General features: G+C 38.7%; 1 protein-coding gene across 3 annotated transcripts in view; it reads right to left on the bottom strand.

Moving 5' to 3' along the window:
• Adgrl2 (adhesion G protein-coupled receptor L2) overlaps positions 1–13,689 on the bottom strand; it is a 618,755-nt gene that overhangs the window by 193,942 nt on the left and 411,124 nt on the right. For all 3 annotated transcript variants that reach the window (XM_085677553.2, XM_085677552.2, XM_087897468.1), the window contains one exon: positions 9,432–9,473. The gene's annotated coding sequence lies outside the window, so the exon portion shown is untranslated. The remainder of the gene's footprint in view (positions 1–9,431; positions 9,474–13,689) is intronic.

Below are 13,689 nucleotides of genomic sequence, written 5' to 3'. Positions count from 1 at the left end.
CTGGGGTGGAAGCTCTCACTGTTCCCCTTAACAAATCTGGATTGTCAGGGGGCGGAAGAAAGAATATTCCTTGTGTTAAAAGAGGAAAAAGGCAGAGCCTGAGAATTCAGATCTGTGACAGCAGTGTTGTTTAAGGTACAATGGCTAAATTACAGTTATAAACACGTGGGACTTTGTGATCATTAAAAGTATTACAAGGAAAAATAATTGCACTAAAAAAGAATAATCTATTTTTTTCATTTTATATATCATTTCCTAGATGAGGGACTAAACAATTTTTCTTTGTAATAGGTGGAGATGTGTAGATTTTGGGAAGGCATTTGTAGTCTTTCTAACCCGTGAGAAAAGTTCAGGTTTAGGGATAGTTTCCTAGTGTGTTTTTATAACTAATTGAGCAATTGCACCCAGTCTCCGTGCAAAGGAGCCAGTGTTCACCTGAAGAAGACTCCAGCGAAGTGAAGGCCTTTGTTCTTCACTTCGTCTGGTGTGAACATGTCGTCAGTGACGGAGATAAGGCAGGAGGAGGCATGGCTGTCACAAACGGGTTACATGAGAAAAAAGAAGGTGGTGCCTTAGATTATAAAATCAGGATGTAAATGTTCTCAACAACTGAAAGATGAATAAAATTTAATAATATATAATTTGGTTAGAGTAATTGTGTGGGCCTGCCTTGGGACTAAAGCACCAACTGCCTAAATTTGGTTTGAAGGCTGTGTGACTTGGCAACAATCCTCCTGGGGGCACAAAAAGGAGCCGCACCTGGCAGTGAGCCACTGGTGTGATGGCTGCAAGCAACAACAAAACAGAAGTAGCTGAGACTGTGAGATAAATTTAGAGTGTTCATAAAGTAATGGTGGCTGTTGTCGTTAGTCCAACTCCGTTTTCTGCTGATTAGCCCGCCATGCCCAGCTCTGGGAGTAGCATTTAAAGTTACCAGTGGAAGACTGAAAAACTCCAGGATTCAGGACACAGAATGATAAAGAGAATAAACTACCTCCTATGGGGGGGGGGGGGGGGAGGGACTGGAAGAGTTAGGAATTTTTAACCTGAAAAAAGTTACACTTTGTCATTTTTATGTCAATAGTGAAATGATTTTAACCAAAATTGAGAATTTACTGTATTCTAGATGCACTATTAACCATTTTGCATTAATTAATGCTAACAACAGCCCTGGGGAGTGGGTTCAGAATTATTTCTATATTGAAGAATATGAAACAAGAACCAAGAGATTCCAGGTGATAAATATTAACAGAGGCTGGCAGTGGTTGAGCACACCTTTAATCCCAACACTCAGGAAGCAGAGGCAGGCAGATCTCTGTGAGATCAAGGCCAGCCTGACCTACAGAGCAAGTTCAAGGACAGCCTCCAAAGCTACAAAGTAACCCAGTCTCAAAAAACAAAAACAAACAAACAAAAAGTGCTAACAGGCACAGAAATTAAATCTGAACCCACTGCCTACTCAATCTGTAAATCAGATTTTCCCAACTATGCAAACTAGTCATTACATAGGCCCTAGACATTAAGTATATATGAGTGTACTTGTGATATATATTTGTATTGTAATATATATACATATATAATAAAATTATATGAAATAGTAAAAATAATAAGCCACAAGAAAGACTGGAAATAGACCTATCAAAGTTTTAACAACAGTTATACTTAGATACTGGAAAAAAATCTTTTTTCTTGTCTATTCCTTTTAATTTCATGAATCTTTACTTAGCTTATCTTGAATTTGTAAAACTCACACCTACATTTTTTGAATTAAAAAAAACAATTACTATATCAAAGAGGAATTTTTATTTTAAATACTCCCCCCAAATTGAATTAATATACATAAGAGCATCATAAAACTTTTTCAGCATAAAAACCACTTGTAGTTCAAGTTTTTTAAAGAGTTGATTTTTTTAAAATAATTATTTTTTGAGATAGGGCCTCATGTAATCCATGCTCACCTTAGACTTGCTATATAGCCAAAGAGAGCCTAGAAATTTTTACCCTCCTGTTTCACATGCTGAATGCTGGGGTTACAGGCGTGTGCCACACTCCATTAGGAAATGCTGGGGATAGAACCAGGGCTTCATGAACGCAACATAAGAGGCAAATCTTGGTAACATAAATGGTGAATTAGTTTTGCAGGAGATGCCGACAAAAGTCTAGAAGCACTGCCCCATCATTCGATTCAGTCCACATAATAATTTATAAAGTTTAGAATGTTCGAAATATGAGCCAGGGAAAAATAAGCCAAAGAGTAATTGGTGAATATTTCATTTTGTTTGGAGACCTTTCAGACTGCAAATAGATTTAGTGAAATATTTCTCCACTGAATACAAGAGACACTCAGAAGAGGGAGAGCATGGCATAGGCAATTCTTCACTTCTCTAGCAGTATTAGCACAGGTTTCAGGGACAGCCAAGAGTAGACTTAAAGCCACTATCTTCACTTGCTCATCCAAGTCCCAGGAAGCTCCTCGCTACTAAGATCTGAGTACAAGTGTTCCCTCTAGAAACTGACATTTGGGCATGACCTTGATTCATGTGCACTGCCTTTGCCTCTCTGCAGGCTCCTGCACACGCCACCCCATCTTCTTAGTTTTAAAATGGATCACCTGATAAACATAATAATTTATGTATTGTTATGGATACTAAGCCCAGAGTCTCACAAATGCTAGGCAAACACTCAACCACGGAGCCCCACTTAAAAAAACAAAACAAAACTAGTATTTCCATTATCTTAGTCGAAAGCTCTGTAGACACAAGAAAGATGCCAGCTTTTTAAAAAATTTCCTAAATTATAGAACAATTAAAATACTAGGCACAAACATGACTTAATCAGCTTGACAGATAAGTATAACAAACTTTTGTTTTCAAATCTAAGAGTGGCCAACAGGACTGCCTTTGATTTTAGACAGAATGAAGTTGAGTTTATCTCTTAAGATTGTATTATTTATTAGCCTTTTCTAGAAATGCTGCTCTTCTATCTTAAGTAAATACTAAGACCTTTTCCTCATCTTATTAAACCAGGTATCACAGCTTTTGAATGCCTGTAATTCCAGCCCTTAAGGCAAGGCAGAGGCAGGAGGTCAGAGTTTAAGGTCACCTTTGATGACAAATCAAGTCCCAGGCCAACCTGGGATAAAGGAGAACCTATCTCAGCATCAGCCAATCAATTACTCCGTGGTTTTGATGCGCAGAGCTAGTTGGGAAGTGTAATAAACAAACTGCAGCTGGGTAAAGGGTGCAGATCTGATTTTTGCTGCCAAGCAGCTCGTGATCCAGGAAGTTTGCTAGAAGATTATGAATGCTTTTTATCAGAATAAAGAAATGCTGAGGCTTACTAGAATACTGCAGGCATTTGAAAAAAAAAGTCTAAACTAAGGCAAACATCTCTAAAGGGGAGGAGAAAGAGGACCTTGGGAAGATAATACTTGGCAAGGGTTGACGTGGTCAGAAGATTGACTACTGAATGCTCCACAGATAACGTTTTCCTTTGCACATGCTGCAGACTATAGTCTAAACAGTGGCCACTTATCCTCCCCTAGTTTTTAAGGTTAGAAGTCCTAAGTAAAGATGGTAGCTTTGAGACCCCCATTGGAGCACTGGACTGAGCCCTCGAGGTCCAAATGAGGAGCAGGAGGGAGAACATGAACAAGGAAGTCAGGACCGCGAGGGGTGTGTTCACCCACTGACACAAGGGGACTGATCTAATGAGAGCTCACCAAGGCCAGCAGGACTGGGACTGAATGAGCATGTGATCAAACCGGATTCTCTGAATGTGGCTGACATGGGGGCTGTCTGAGAAGCCATTGATAATGGCACTGGGTCTTGTTTCGTCTGCATGTACTGGCTTTTTGGGATCCTAGTCTGTTTGGATGCTCACCTTCCTAGACCTGGAGGGAGGAGGGAGGAACTTGAACTTCCCACAGGGCAGGAAACCCTGACTGCTCTTAGGACTGGAGAGGGAGGAGTAGAGGGAGTGGGGGGAGTGGGAGGGTATTGGGAGGAGGGGAGGAAGTAGAAATTTTTATAAATTAATAAAAAAAAAAGAAAAATAAATAAAGTTCCAAGCTGTTAAAAAAAAAAAAGTGGTATCTTTGCTGATTCTCCAGAGGCTCCTCTCTTCCTTAGCTTTTACGTAGCCTTTTCCCTGTGTATTCTGTCTTCTTTTTTTGTCTATGTGTCGCCAGTTCTTATCTGTCTGTCTGTCTATTTATTTTTATTACTCTTGGGATTGAACTAAAGGCATGGTAGGCACACACTCACATTTACTCTTCTTTTAAATATTTTTATATCTTTAAGTGCATGGATGCTATGTATACAAGTCCATGTGTGTACCCTGTGAGTGCAGTGTCCATGGAGACTATAGAGAGTATGGGATCCCCTGGAACAGGTTGTTGTGAGCCACTACATGGAAGACTGCAGCACTCAGGAGGTCTATCTCAGGACTGGCTTTTGTTCATGTGAATGCAGCTAATACGACCACTGCAAGTTACCGAAACTCCATTCTGATCAGCTTCTGCAAAGGCAGTTAACCAGTTTGGAGATCTATGAAAACTTGAAAAACTGGGATTAAGGCTCAGAATCTGCCTGCTCTTGGATCTGTCAACTAATCCAGTCTCCCATTTCCCGAGTCTGCCCCAGATTTCCAGATTTAAAACTCACAAAGACCAGCTATAAGTGGCTCAGCATTAACCAGCTATTCACGTATAAGCATAGTCAGGGCTCGTTAAACAGGAGTGAAACTCCTCCCTGGGAAGTTCCAGAAGCAGAAGTATAAAGTTATTTGCTTATCCTTGAGTTTCCAAATGAAACCATACTTTACACAAACAAGTAGTTTTGAATCATCTTGATATATTTCTGCCTTAAAGTGTTTCTATAAATGGTTTCTCTGTAGAAAACAAGAATGTATGAGGAAGGCTTCTATATAACAGTATAGTAGTCATCAATACACAGGTTCCTGGGTTGACATCATTGTCTTCTTCACTTCCTCCTCCTCTTCCTCCTCCTCCTCCTACTCCTCCTTATCCTCCTTCTTCTCCTTCTCCTTTTTTTCTTCCTCCTCCTCCTCCTCTTCCTCCTCCTCCTTCTCCTTCTCCTTTCTTCTTCTCTTCTCCTCCTTCTCCTCCTCCTCCTCCTGCTTCTTCAAGACAGGTCTATCCTGGAATCCAGTATGCCTCCAAGGATGACTGATCTATGATCTTCCTCCCCCCATCTCTAGCTTACTGGGGTTACAAGCCTATAATACCATACCCAGTTCATACCTGAAGCTCTGTGCATGTTACACAAGCACTCTACCTACAAAGTAGACACATCTTTAGCCCCACTATTGTTAATGTAATGTATTAGTTTCTTGGTAATCTAAATAGAAAAATAGTGCTTCAGTTATTATTTTGTTTGTTGAAACAGGGTTTTGCTATGGAGGCATCCATTTGTCTAGAACTATCCTGATTCAGTCTCGTGAACTCTGGAATCTCAGGCCTATGTGCCACTACACCCCACCCAGTGTGGACTTCCTTTTGATTCAAAAAGGTACAATGTTGGAACATATTTGAACTATATATTTCCCCCTTCCAGCTTGGCACTATAACTTAAGGTCATGGGCACTCTGGACAGACAGTGTGAGCCACTGAGCTTGGTTTCCTGGGCTTCCAAATCTTGCATTAAAACTCAAGATGTTGTTGGGTGCTGGTGGTGCACACCTTTAATCCCAGCACTGGGGAGCCAGAGGCAGGCGAAACTCTATGAGTTCAAGGTCACCCTGGTCTACAAAAGCTAATTCCAGGACAGGCTCCAAAGCTATGGAGAAACCCTGTCTCAAAAAACAAACAAACAAACAAAAAGCTCAAGATGCTGTTTGTTCCCCTTCTGGGGACGGAGTTTCATGTCGATGGTCATCGCTGTTCTCTCCATCACAGCCAGCCGCATGTAGCCCACTCCACGTCTGCAACGTTAAAGGTGTTTCAGTACTCAGTGAACTTTGTAGAGAAAAATTAGCCCCCAAATCAATACAGTGAGAAGATCTAATAAAACACAACATTCATGAAAGGTGAAAAATTAAAGTCAGTAAAAGAAAACGGAAACCGTCCTAACTTGTTGTAAGGTGTGGACAAAGCACCTCTGACTTAATGGCGAAGGATCTGCAGCCTTCTCTTTAAAAGTCACGCCAGACAGATACGGTATTTACCGTATTTACCGTATTTACCGTCCCAACACAATGCTGGGATAGTGGCTAACAGAGGATCACGGAGAGGGGGCATCCAGAGAGACTGAGGAAAACTAACTGAACAGAAGATAAGCTTCTTTATATGGTGAACCCCAGGGGAAACAGAGAGAAGTTATAAAAATTAATGAAAACAGGTTTAGTCGATGCAAATTATTAGAAAGTTACATTTGAATGCTAAGAAGAAAACATTAGAAACTATCATCTTAAAAAAGTAAAGAATCTGAAATATATAGTTGAAAAATAGTCATAAGGTAGTAGAAATAAGTTTAATAAATATACATAAAAATAAAACCTTTCTGAAAAACATTCTTGGGCATGGTAGCAGCTGCCTATAATTTCAGCATCACGGTTGCTGGAATCAGGATGATCATGAGTTTTCATATGGCTCCAGAGAGAGCCCTTAACTCAAGAAAGAAGCAAGGAAGGGTGGAGAGGAAGGGAATATTCTTGAACAACACAGAGTGTCAGGGTGTCAGAGGGCATTATCATTCCTTGGTTGTTTTTCACCCCGACACTGGCTAGTAAACTGTGTGTGTTTCTATGTTAACAAATGACAGGGGTACACGTATCACTGTGTGTGGACATCCGTGGACACATTGTGGCGGTTTGTTCACTTGTTCTACCACTGGTTCTGTGGATAGATGCTGTGGGTAGAAATCATGTCACCAGGCTAGAAAGGAGAGTTCTTTTATCTACTGAACCACTTTGCCAACCCGCCCCCCCCTTTTAACTAATTAGTATTTTTATGTTCCAAGTACAGAAGTCTTTGAGCTCTGTGAACTCTATGCTGCAGCTGCTACCAGACTAGCAATGCATTTGTGCAGATTTAATAGGTTGTTCATGTATCTGAGCAACTGTAAAGTGATTACAAACTATTCCAGAGACTAATTTAGGACAGAGCATGCGCAAATTACAACAGCCAGTTGTTCAGCCAGCCTGACTTCAAAAGCAATGGCTAAAAGCTGGGCAGCGGGGCACACACTTTTAATCCCAGCACTAGGGAGGCAGAGGCAGGCAGATATCTGAGTTTGAGGCCAGCCTGGTCTACAGAATGTGTTCCACGACAGCCATGGCCACACAGAGAAACCCTGTCTCAAAAAACCAAAACCAAACCAAACAAACCAAAAAAGACTTTTAACAGCTATCCTAGCTGACCACAATTAAAACAGGAGTTTAAAAACAAAATAGGACAGTCTAATGGCAGTTATCAGGACACATAGATAAACGTTCTAAAGAGCCCATCAATTACTGTTTTCTAATTGAGAAAACTGCTTTTTCCTGTGAAATGAAGCAATGACTTGTGTGAGGCCAAATCCCCAGAGATCTATAATGAAAAAGATTCGGTGAACACAATTTTAATAGAATTGGTGAGAAATATGTTTATTGTTGCTTTTTTTTTTTTCAAACTCTCAGACCTAATCAACCAGTTGGCTGGTTATGGAGGCTTTCTTATATTTTTTAACTTGTGATCCTCTTGCCTCAGCCTCCGAAGTGCTAGGATTATGGGTGGATGCCACCATGTCCAACCAGAACTTTCCAACCCCAAAAATGTTTTCACACTTGTGTGACTTACTGCAAGACAATGAGTTGCTAATGGTATTTCTGCTGCACTAAGGGCCTCTCAAATTCAGGAGTTATTTTTGTACTGCGTGTTCTTTTCATCTACTGTGGTAAGTAGATTTTCACACAAGGGCTCCTGGGGCTAACGATGTACTTGCTGGGTGTACAGGATGTCCTAGGCTTGATCCTCAGCCCCATGCAAAAAAAAAAATAAAATTGCAAAAATGTTCATGGTCTTTGACTCTTATTCCTTATAAAGGTTTGTCGTAGAACCAAGGTCTTGACACAGGAACACTCAAGTATTCTAGCAAACCTCCAACCTGACAATGGTTTCCACCTGCAAACACTGCACAGCGTGTTTCGTCTTCTGGTACAACCTCTCCTACTTGAGAACATTTATTGTTACCATGAAAAAGTGAAGCACCACACTCTCACTCCCTAAGCACCGATGTGAAATCACAGACTATGAACCAGAATGAAAATGACTTTTTAAAGAATAGCTTTTATCACTTTAGATACTTTAAAGATATATTTTACCTAATTAATATTCATTTGTGTTTTAGTGCCTCCTACAGTTAAGTGGGAGATATATATGCATACATAATTTTATAAATATATATATATATTTAATTTTGTCATTCTAGTTAAAATTTTGCATAGAGAAATGCTTTTCAATAATGTGTGTATATATTCAATACCAAACATGTTCTTTTGAATAGTTGACTATTCAAGCATGTTTTTCTTCTGTTAGAAAAATAATATGTATTTATTACAGGAAATTCAGAAAATAAAAAATTAAAAGTATTCGTTGAGTTACAGTCCCAACAGTTTGTGGACTCTTTGAGACATTCTCCCAACCACATATCTAGTGTAAATTCTCTGCCTGTCTTTTCACACATCCCAATGTTTGACTATTTCAAAATGATATTTTTCCTCAATGAATATTTCCTTGGTTTCATAGCTAATGCTCAAGATGCTCAGAGAAGACTTTGAAGTATATAGTACCTGAGAACTGTTTCCCAGTTCTTATTCAGTAGGATTCCTCTGTTCATTATTTCGATTGTAAAGAGGTTATGATCAAGACTATAACCAAATGATTTGCTGTGTCATAAAAAACATGAAGACAATGAAGTTACACATTTAAATAAAATCCCGCGGTAGCTACCCTGCCTCATGGAAGTTGTGATATATGGTTTAGAAAACAAACATTTTAAAATTCACAGATGCTTCAAAGCCCTGGTCAGACATAAATCCCAATGAGTTTTTCTGTAACAGTGAAAATCCTGAGGCCTCACTCACCAGCTCTCGGTACGTGTCACAGATACATAATCACTCTGCACACAGAACGCAAAACACATCTATTTCTGCCTCGGGGTATATTTTAAAATAAATCCCCCCAGGAAAGAAATGTTGAATACACCATGTTTAACTATGATCCAACAAAGGTGGCAACACCTTCTCTTCCCTTCAAAGAGCCTGCATAGTATATGGCGAGAACTTTGAAACGCTCAAGGTGTTTGAAAGCGACAGAATTAACACCTGTTTTCTAGAGTTAGTGGGCAACGGTCCACCCTCATCACGACGTGCACTTTTTCTTGCTTGCTTTTGCTTGGGAGTTTCAAATGTAGGAAGAGTTCTTTACTTACCATTCTGGGAAAGATGAAATTTATTATCGTGTCGTAAACAGCCTGGAAAGCAAAGAAAATATTATTATTTATGATACCTTCACCTATGGAGGCACTGACTGTCAAGTGACTGCATCAGCCACCAATCAGCAGGAAACGCAGCTGCAGTGCTGAACGTTCAGGGCTGGCTCATGGACAGGCCTGCCTGCAATTGAGTGGTTATGATGGTAAGCACTCTCAGATGCATAATGCAGCACTTTATTTTCTCAAAATAAATGCTATGGGGATAAGAGGAAATAGTCAATATTTTTTTTTTCACTCTGCCATTTTGCTCAGTTGAGTTAATATAGAGGTGATAGAGATATTTAAAATTCTTTAAGGGAAAATGTGGGATACATTCCAGTTTTCTGAAATCAACATGATGACCATTGTTTTTGTTTAACCATAAATGAAATTTCTACCCGGAATTTTTCTACCTGCAAATTAAAATGTAGAAACTGAGAAATAAAGATTGAAGTCCCATGTTCTTTTTCAATTGCTTGCTGCTTCCTATTGATTAACCATAAGATCCTCAGTATATCACAGGATAAAAATTAGAGCAAATCTGCATTCTGTAAAGCTCCCCAAAACACACAGAGCCCCTGAAGCACTGGAAATCAAATTCAGAACCTTGCTTGCCTGGCTAGTGCTTTACCCGTGAGTTCTGTTTCCAGCCACACATGTTGGGTCTCAAATTCACTATGTTATTTAAAGTTTCTAAAATGCATTTAATTTTATTTTTACTTTTGCATTTAATACAAAATAATTGTTTTTGTATTAATACATACAAACATATCAGAATATGAGAAAATATGCTCTACCACATCCTGATGAGGTTAATAAATTTTCTGTTTTTTAATCTTTTTAAGGTATTATTAACATATTTTAAGGAAAATATATTGAGTTTCTATCTTTTGAAACTGCACAGTGGATAAGGGGAATGGAAGTAACAACAGAAGAATAAAGGGAATTTGTTAGAATATGTTAGATACTGATATTTTAGATCCTAAAATGTTTATCTACAGAAACAGTAATTATATCAAAACTATTCTTAATATTTATTTAAGAAGATTATTCTTTAATATATAATTTTTCTGTAAATAAAAACTAAAATTTCAAATGTAGATTCTAATGTTTATATTTTTAAAGGACACTTGGCTAGAAAATAAAATTATATTTGGTAGGTGTCTGTCTTATTTATATTTTCACAAATAAATACCTTTTTGTCTTTATTGTAAACATTGTATTTGAATGTTTTTGGATTTTTAGAACTTTTGCTTCCTTAGTTATTGTTTTACATTTTATAATTCCCAAGACATCTATTTCTATTAGATATTCTGTTTTTTAATGGACATTTGAATTTTGTCATAACTCACAAACTTTCTCGATAAAAATACTTTTTAAAAAATCTTATAATTTGTATCCAATCATTAGTGTTCATAACCCAGTTCAAAATTTATATTTATTGGGTTGTTAACTGAAAACTTTGCACGTCCCCCAAACCTATACTTAGAAAGGCATGACTACATTTTATGTGTTTCTTATTTACACAGGATTATTAACGGAAGTTCTTGATATCACTACTCATGTTTACATTTCGAAACTGCTATTTTTAAAGTATTTTTAGGCACAAGCTCCTGAAGAGGGCAGCACGCTCTAGATATCATTGAATTCTGAGCTCGGATGTGACAGCTTTGGGTTTTTGTTTTTATGTACTAGAAGGGAGGAACTGGTTCTGTTTCATAGATATCTGCTCCCATGATACAGTGAACCAGAAGAAATTCTAAGCAGTTGCCCACCAAGGTCAAAATTGCATTTGATTATTCCAAAAGACCATTCAAATTAGCTACCCACAGCAATGTGTTTCGAGAAAGGCACAACAAAATGCTTGCAAGGAGAATTTGCGTTTGGAATATGTTTTATCTTAATGCTGTGGGTAACGTCTCCTACTTGGCAAAGCGCTCACTGTCAAGCCTACTAAAGGGTTAGATTTAATTATCTCACTTCTTGCACATTTCATCTCAATTGCTATGGCAACATTCACTTGCCTTAGCAGCAACGCACACTTTAATCAGATGCTTCCTCCCCATTTCTCTATGAGCCTAAAATGTATAGTCAAATTTACAACCAAGTCCTGATGAATCTGATAACACGGCTTACAGTTTAACGGGAGTCTTCACCCACACATACGAACATCCTCAGGTTTAAAGCTGTAAGATGTGATGTTTGAACTTTCCCACTCAGTCCATTTATTTTTATTTTATTTGACTATCACGGACCCTTTTTATTCTTTCCTTTTGCTGCTTTGTTATCTCTAGCCAGTCACCACTCTGGAGACGGAGAGGATGAGAAAACAGAACAGTTCCCAGTGTTCAAATGCCAACCTAAGAGCCTGTTGGATTATTTGCCTCTGTATTGGAACGCAATTTGGATTGCCCTGTCAAGGAGCCCTCCTTTATTTCTTGAATACAGGCAAGAGAAGGAAGACAGTACAAGCTAATACAGCATGCAAAATGCAGAATATCAGATTCAAATAGATGGCCAAGCATGAAGAAGTTGCAGGCGTGGTCCAGGGGGTGTGATGGCTTTTATAAGAAGGAACAGGACAATGAGTTAAGCTGTGTGCTTCTCTTGGGTGACTCTGTAACCATCAACATTGTCATGCAAGTCAGCGTCACTTTGAAGAGGACCAGAAAAACTTTGGCGCATGGGTAATTATAACCATTTTTCAGAAGGTCTTTAGTTTAATTTGATATTGTGTAATAGTTATTAACACAATTTATTTTAGAATGTATTTAAGAAGCAAAATGATCTAAGACCGTCCCAGAAATTGTAGAGGCTGCGACCCTTTGGGTTTAGATAAAAAGCATTTTGCCTTGAAGTTATGATAAAATGTTTTATTTCAGTGGCCAGCAGTCATATTTTAGCAAACTTTTTCAATCATCACTTAGTTGTGGCTAGTGAAACTTCCATTAGTGGATGCAGCCAACAAGATGTGTGCTGTAGCCCCAACCTGAAGTCTAAACATCAGTTTCTAGATGGCATCTTATGTATTACAGATGACTAAAGCAGGCAAAACAAGCATAAAAGACCATTTTAAGAACTGTCCTTATGTGCTTTTAGCTTTAATTGAGCTCCATATTAGCAGGTTATCAAAATGTCATTTAAAAAAAAGTTCAATTCTCATCAATAATAAAATTGAGAAGCTAGATAACCCCTGGAGAAGCTAAAGGAAGAGCAGGTGCTTAATTAAAACAAGAAACCTATAGGTTGAGGTAAGTGCAGATGCTGGCTTCAGATATTTGCAGGACTTCTTATGTAGGACACATGGAGTGTCTGGCAAACGGACAGATGGGAGAGCCAGAGAAGTGGACTTCAACGCTGTAGAAGGAACAACCTGAAACAATGCGCATTGCTTAAATAATAGCCTAAGCCACAAAGCACTAAGTTCCCTGTCTAAGCATTTCCCAGAACTATTCAATGTGAACTCGGTTTTCTCTTGCTTGAATTCTGAGAGAACATTGTAGGAAACATGTTAGAGGCACTCCAGGCATTAAGATCAGGAGATATGACGAGTCACGTCTTATTGGATTTTTTTTTTTTTAATGTCTTTATTGAAGCCTAGCAATGATGCTCAAATAGCACACTCAACAACACCCTGAAAATCCTGGTCTGGACAAACAGGGAATGAGAAAAACAAACTTCTTAGTGGAGAGTTCTTGAAAGCCCCCAAGGAGACATGCAAATTGGTCCTAAGTGGCTTCCCTTCAAGAGCCTTTGGAGTCGCAGGGGATGCGGAGAGGTGAGGATTGAGTTTCCCTTTCGGTCTTGGCTTTTCCAGCTGGAGTGCTGTCACATGTGGCCTCCCCTACTATGCCTATATTAGACTTCCTCTCTGGATGAAAGGGAGATTTTTGGCACTATTCTCAAACCCTACATTCACTTAAGAAACAATAATTGCTCAATTAAGAGAAGCAGGAGCTTTTCTTCTCTGTCCAAAGAAATTTAAAGATGAAGAGGAAATTATGCATCTCATGGGAATGCTCATCTTCTGCGTGATTGCTGACTAAGATAAAGGGAAGTTGTACTAATTTAGAGATTATAAATATAAAGAAGTTGCTGATTCTTGACTCAAAATAACGTTTACTTTTCATGTAACCTTAGACCTGTAAAGTTCCAGCTTACGTTAGTTGTGAGTAGTATTCTCATTAAGTTTTGAAGTTTCCTAGGGTGGCTCATC

Source organism: Myodes glareolus, chromosome 17, assembly GCF_982192425.1.
Source record: "Myodes glareolus chromosome 17, mMyoGla1.1, whole genome shotgun sequence".
NCBI classification, from domain to species: domain Eukaryota; kingdom Metazoa; phylum Chordata; class Mammalia; order Rodentia; family Cricetidae; genus Myodes; species Myodes glareolus.
Note: the sequence above shows the minus strand (reverse complement) of the source record. Positions and strands in the feature narration are given on the sequence as shown.